The following is a 6,636-nucleotide window of genomic DNA, read 5'->3' as shown; positions in this document are numbered from 1 at the left end:
GCCATGCTGTTTTCTGCAAAAAAATTGTTGAGCGTGCACTGTAGCTCCGCCGTCTTCACGAGGAAGACGGTGGAAACCACCGCAGGAGCCGCCGTCTGGTTCGCTATGTATGAACTTAGGGTTTATCCCAGTCATCCGCTCGCGTGGCTGCCTGTTGTCCAAATGATAGGCTGTAGTTCCTTTGACCAATTCCACATGTGCTTGGACTGCTGACTGGCTTGCCACGTCAATTATTTAAGTGATGCGTTTTGGCCATACTCCCTTCGATTCCCAGCGGTTGCACTTTGAATTTTTATTTGTTTCAGCGCTTCATTTTTTGCATACACGGTTCGATCCATGCATGATGCAATTTCCATTTCCAATTCATATTTCATTTTATTTCATTTCTTCATTATTTCACAATATTTTCTCCAACTTTGAAAAATCATAATAAATTGAAAATTAGTCCAAATCACTTCCAATTTTTTGCTACATGTTCATATGGATGTCTATTATTTTGTGATGCTGATTTCATGATTTTGTCATTTCTGGAACTTTAATTGTGTTAACTTCTTTGAACATGTATGCAAATGTGACATGCTTCATTCATTCTATTGTGAAATGCTCATACATTGGCCAATTGATTTGAAATTTGGTGTGCTGATTCCCAACATGTTGCATGATTTTTAAGGCTTGGTTGTGCATTTTTATCATTTTTCATCTCTGTTTTAGACACATGAATGTAGGGTGTGACAATGTGTGTCACACAATTTGATGTCATACTTGTTCATTTTCATTTCTAGGTCAATTGAACTCTGTTGATTCTAATTTTTTGTATGGTGCTTGTGTTTGACATGTTGCATACACATAAAAATTTCCATGGTTGTTTGATTCATTTCTGTTTTAATATGGAATTTTCATTCTTGATATCCAATTGTGTGCTTTGTAATTGCCTTTGCCTTCTCTTGCTCATGTGATGACTTTGCTTGATGCTTTAGACTTGGTCCTTTTTAGGACATGTTCTTACTTGATTAAATGTGATTCATGTTGAATATTGGTTGCTGTTTTGACTTTTTGCTTTGCCTTTGACCCTAGTCTTTGCACTAGTGGTTTGTACTCACCTTTTGAGCTTTGCATTTCAGGTTCAAGCAATTAGCTCTAATGATTGATGTGATCTCATTACTTGAGATGCAAGTTACCTTGGTTAACTAACCTTGCTGTTTTGTAGGTCATTTGAATGATGAAACAATTTGAGTTGCTTGCACTTTGTACTTTGCTTGGTGTAACACTGTTGATTGGTTTTGTCTGTTTTCTGTTTATCTGTCTGGGTTACTAATTGACTAGCCTTTTGTACAGGTACTTTAGCCGTTTTAGCTTATTATTTGAGCTTTGCTTTGCTTGTGGTTGGCGTACCACTTAGGTAATTTCTCTAACTCCATGTAGTCTGGAAGCCCTGTCGTTTCTGTTTGGCAGGCATTTGGCTGAAGTCCTCCTGAAGAGGCAATGTCTGTGATTGTTTTTATTTGTACCATGTACTTCAAGTCCTCCTAAGTGAAGAGGCAATTGGCAGATAGAAGGGATGTGCAATCCATCCCCTGCTATTCAGTTGAGTCTTTCACTTTGCTCGCACTACGTGCTGATGCATTTGAATAAACACCCAAAATCTTGTATATAGAGTCAGTCATGTGGAATAGAGTTCCTCATTCTGGACTCCCACAACTTCTTTGATTCAAGCTCACCCTGGCCAGGGTTAAGAGCTATGAGGTCTAACCCTCATCTCCCATTTCATCTGCTCACCCTGACGGTCAATGTCAGTGGTTAAGAGCCTCACCACCCATAACAGTACTGGCTTGTTTGTCGAGGTTGATATGACCCCTTGACTAAAGCCCAACTTTGATTGAGCCTCTTGGTTGTGTATAAAGTGTGATAATTGATTGCATTATTTGCTTATTTGTGCATCATTCATATGTTTGCTTTGCATTTGTTATTTGTTCTGTTTGAGGAGTCAGATGTACGACCATTGATTGGCTATCTGTTTCCTGTTCCTTTTGGGGAGCTGGATATAAGACCATTGATTGGCACTCCATTTCCTATATTCTTTTTTTTGAGGAGTCAGATGTAAGACCATTGATTGGCTATCTGTTTCCCGTTTTGTTTCCTTTGTGGAGTTAGATGTAAGACCATTGATTGGCTATCTGTTTCCAGCTTGTTTCGGAGTTGGATGTAAGACCATTTATCGGCAATCCATTTCCAGTTTTGTTGCTTTCTTATTGAGACCCTGCTTATTTGCTTATTGCTTTGTGTTGCCTAATTCCAAAGGAACTTCCTTGAATCATTTCTATGATTTTGAGAAAGCAATCCTGCCTGTGGCTTTGTCCCTTAACCTTAACCCTCACCCTTTTGTGATTAACCTTGAACCTTGTTTTCATCTTTAACCCAAACCAGAAAACTTTTGTGCAAACATTTTCACTTGTTTTCAAAATTAGAAACCTAGGCCTTAAACCTCTGATTTTCAAACTTCATTTTCACTAATACTCATTGTGAATGAACTTTAATGTCAACTTTGACTTCATTTTTGTGAATAATTCTAATTGGTTAATTCAACCCACTCAATTGCTTTTGTGCCCTCGTCCACTTGTTAATCAAGTTTTCATGCATTAGCCATAGATCTGAATTATCATAGTGGTTGATGTAAATCTCACCACATCCTTAGTGATTGAATTGTAAGACTTCCATGCTTATTATTGGGTTAACCCCTCACTAGCGTGTTGAAGTTGTTCTCACATGGTGGATTGTTGGTTCAGGTTGAGTTTTCTCCCGTTGATAATGAAAGACCTTAAGGCTTTTATTTAAAATCAATCCACTCACTTTTTGGAAATCTTTTAGCCGAACTACGGCGTTTTGATCCTTATCTTTCATGAAAAGGTACGTAGGCAATGGGTTCATCCATCCAAACACAAAAATAATAAAAATTGTATATTCTTTTCTCATCCCTTCAATCAATGTTTGCGCAAAATAATTTCATAAACAAATAATTTTTACAACAAGTTATGAAAAGGGTTCCCTAGGAGTACCTAGGATGTTGTGGGTGCCTAACACCTTCCCATAACATAATTACCCCCTTACCTAGATCTCTGTACCCCTTTTATTAGTTTTCTTTGCAAAACTTCTTAGGCTTTTGTTCGCTTTCTAGCCATTCCTTTGGATAAATAGAAGTGCGGTGGCGACTCTATCTTTGTATGCTTTGCTTTTGATTTAGTCAATAAATCTAAAGGTAATGAATACACCGCTACAAGTGGGTTCTCATATCTAAGAGTGCTTAGGTAGAAATTGCACGGGTAGAGATTAGGTGAGAAAGACTGTAACTTGTTGAAGTGTACGAAGAGTCTTTGAACTGATTCTATTTTAGTGAGTTTCCTTCCTAGCTTGGTAGCCCCCACACGTAGGTGAGTTGCACCGAACTGGGTTAACAATTACTTGTGTCATTTGCTTTACCATTCTGTATCTTTATCCTGTTTGTGTTAACAAATATTAGTGTCGTGACATTACCTTCGACATCTTATATCTGATACCAAAATTTCAATTGGTATTAGAGCAGGCATCCTGCTCTGATTCTGGGTGAGATCTAGGGACAATACTTTCTGGTACAATGGAGAGAGATGGAGGATCTGTTCATAGGCCACCAATATTGGATGGTTCTAACTATGACTATTGGAAACCTCGAATGGTAGCCTTTCTAAAATCTCTTGATAATAAGGCTTGGAAGGCTGTGTTAACAGGCTGGGTGCATCCAGTAATTACTAAAGAATGAGAAGCCACTACTGAGAAGAAGCCTGAAGAACAATGGTCCAAGGAGGAGGATGACTTAGCCCTTGGGAATTCTAAAGCATTGAATGCCATCTTCAATGGTGTTGACAAGAATATTTTCAGGTTGGTAAACAATTGTGAAGTGGCTAAAGATGCTTGGAACATCCTCAAGACCACTCATGAAGGCACATATAGAGTAAAGATGTCTAGACTACAACTGCACACCTCCAAGTTTGAAAATTTGAGGATGAAAGAAGATGAGAATATCCATGAATTTCATATGAGTATCCTTGAATTAGCTAATGCCTCAAGAGCCCTGGGAGAAAAGATGTCAGATGAAAAATTGGCAAGAAAAATACTCAGGTCACTACCTAAGAGATTTGCTATGAAAGTGACTGCCATAGAAGAATCTCAAGACATCTCCAACATGAGAGTTGATGAGCTGATTGGTTCTCTCCAAACCTTTGAGATGGGATTGAATGATGGTTCTGAAAAGAAAACCAAAAGCATTGCCTTCATATCAAACACAGAAGAGGAAAATAGTCAAGATGTTGATGACGATTTGGCCAATGAAGTTGCAATGCTGGGGAGACAGTTCAACAGATTGTTAAAAAAAAGGATGTAAGATCCAAGGAAAATGTCAAGAACATCTCATCTGACATCAGCAATGGAAGAAGTGCAAGGTCAGATGAGAAGCCTAAATAAGGAAAAGAAGTAAAGTGCTATGAATGTGATGGGTATGGACACATTAGAACTGAATGTGGAACCTACCTCAAGAAGCAGAAGATGAATCTTGCTGCCACCTGGTCTGATGAGAGTGATATAGAGGAGGCTGCAAATCTGGTGACTGCATTGACAGGAAAATGGGGTTCTGATGAAGACTCAAGTGATGAAGAAGTGACCTTTGAAGAGTTGGCCTCTACCTACAGAAAGCTGTGTCACAAAAGTGTAGAGCTGTGTAAACAGGTTGAAAGCCAGAAGAAGGGGATAACTCAACTTGAGAATGAGAAGGTAGAACAATTGGAAACCATCTCCAAATTAAAAACATAAGCAATGGCTCTGAAGGTCAAGCTAGATGAAAGTCAACAAGTTGAAAGCCAGAAGATAGTACAGCTGGAGAATGAAAAGGAAGAACATGTGGAAACCATCTCCAAGTTAAAAACTGAACCTATGTGTCGCATTACGCGAAAAACCGGCGGGAAAAGACACAGAGCCGCCACCGTGCGTTATTTATCCCAAAGGAGGGAAAGGAAACGCTCGAAGTAAACCTGGAAAGGAATGGTCTCGCGACCAGAGATGCAAGGATCGGGAGTCGGTTATGCGAAGGGAAGGTATTAGCACCCCTACGCATTCGTCGTACTCGACGGGATCCACGCTCAGAAAGAATAGAAGAAAGGTTGCGAAATAACTGCTGCAAAACTGCACGGAACTGGAATAAAATACAGATGGAAGAAGACGGGAGAAGGGATATGGGGAACGTGCTCGCTAGGATATCGCATCCTATGCATACGTATCTTCTCTAACCAGAGAAGAATCAGAGCACTCGTAGCTCGACTAACGCACGCCAAAACAAAACACTGAAAGAAGACGATGAGACGTCAAAGCGAACGCACAAACACAAACTGGAAACCGACTGCCAATCGCTGGACTTACGTCAGACTCCACAAAAGAACACGGGAAACCGAAGGCCAATCGTTGGTCTTACATCAAACTCCAAACAAACAAACACACACAGGAAACCGACTGCCAATTGCTGGACTTACATCAGACTCCAAACCAACACAAGAGGGTAAAAAAAGAAAAAAGGCGCCCAGAGAGATCTGCTCATCTCCTGCCTACGTACCTCATCTGGTATGAGGATCAGGGCGATGTAGTTCCCCTTAACAGGGAAAGAACTTCTATCCTAACCAGAGACTAGGGAGATAACAAGCTACTAGGGAGACTACGACTCGAGCCTAGAAGTTGTCATGCATACGATCCCTATGTTGAGGTCTCTAGTCCTAACTCGCACAGGAAGCAAGCTAGCCTAACCATTAAGTAAGCAATCTCAAGCACAAGAGAGCAAGCACACACACTATATGCAAACAAATGGCTCATACAAGGCTGGGCTTTAGTCAAGGGGTCATATCAACCTCGACAAACAAGCCAACTGGAAAGGGTGTTTTGAGCTCTTAACCCTAACATTGAGAGTTAGGGTGAAGCAAATGAAATGGGAAATGAGGATCAGACCTCGTAGCTCTTATCCCTGGCCTGGGAGAGCTTGAAACAATGAAAGTGTGGGAGTCCAGAATGAGGAACTCTATTCCACAATGACTGACTCTACAAGATTTTGGGTTTTTTTATTCAAAGTGCATCAACACATGGTGTGAGCAAGATGAAAGACACAACTGAGTAGCAGGGGATGGATTACACATCCCTTTTATCTGCCAATTGCTTCTTAAGAGGACTTAACCTGCTTGGCACAAAATTAAACAAACAAAGACATGGCCTCTTAAGGAGGGCTTCAGACAGGTGTCTGCCAATAACAGTAGGTCTTCTAGACTACATGGAGATCAAGGAAAATACCTAAGTGGTATGCCAACCACAAGCAAAGCAAAGCAACTCAAACAATGAGTTAAAGCGGCTAAAGTACCTGTAAGAAAAGCTAAACAATCGGTACTATGTTCAGACAAACAGACAACAGTCAATAGATCTCAACAGACAGACAAATCCAATATGCACAATGAGTAAGCCATAAGGCAAACACTCAAGTGAATTATCAATAAAGCCTACAAAACAAGCAAATGTTAGCAAACAATAACAAATGGCCAAGCTCAAATGAAGAAGCAACATCAATCATGGAGATGCGTG

The sequence above is a fragment of the Lathyrus oleraceus genome, chromosome 2 (assembly GCF_024323335.1).
Source record: "Lathyrus oleraceus cultivar Zhongwan6 chromosome 2, CAAS_Psat_ZW6_1.0, whole genome shotgun sequence".
Taxonomy (NCBI): domain Eukaryota; kingdom Viridiplantae; phylum Streptophyta; class Magnoliopsida; order Fabales; family Fabaceae; genus Lathyrus; species Lathyrus oleraceus.
The sequence above is the reverse complement of the archived record's forward strand: the minus strand, read 5'-3'. Positions refer to the sequence as shown.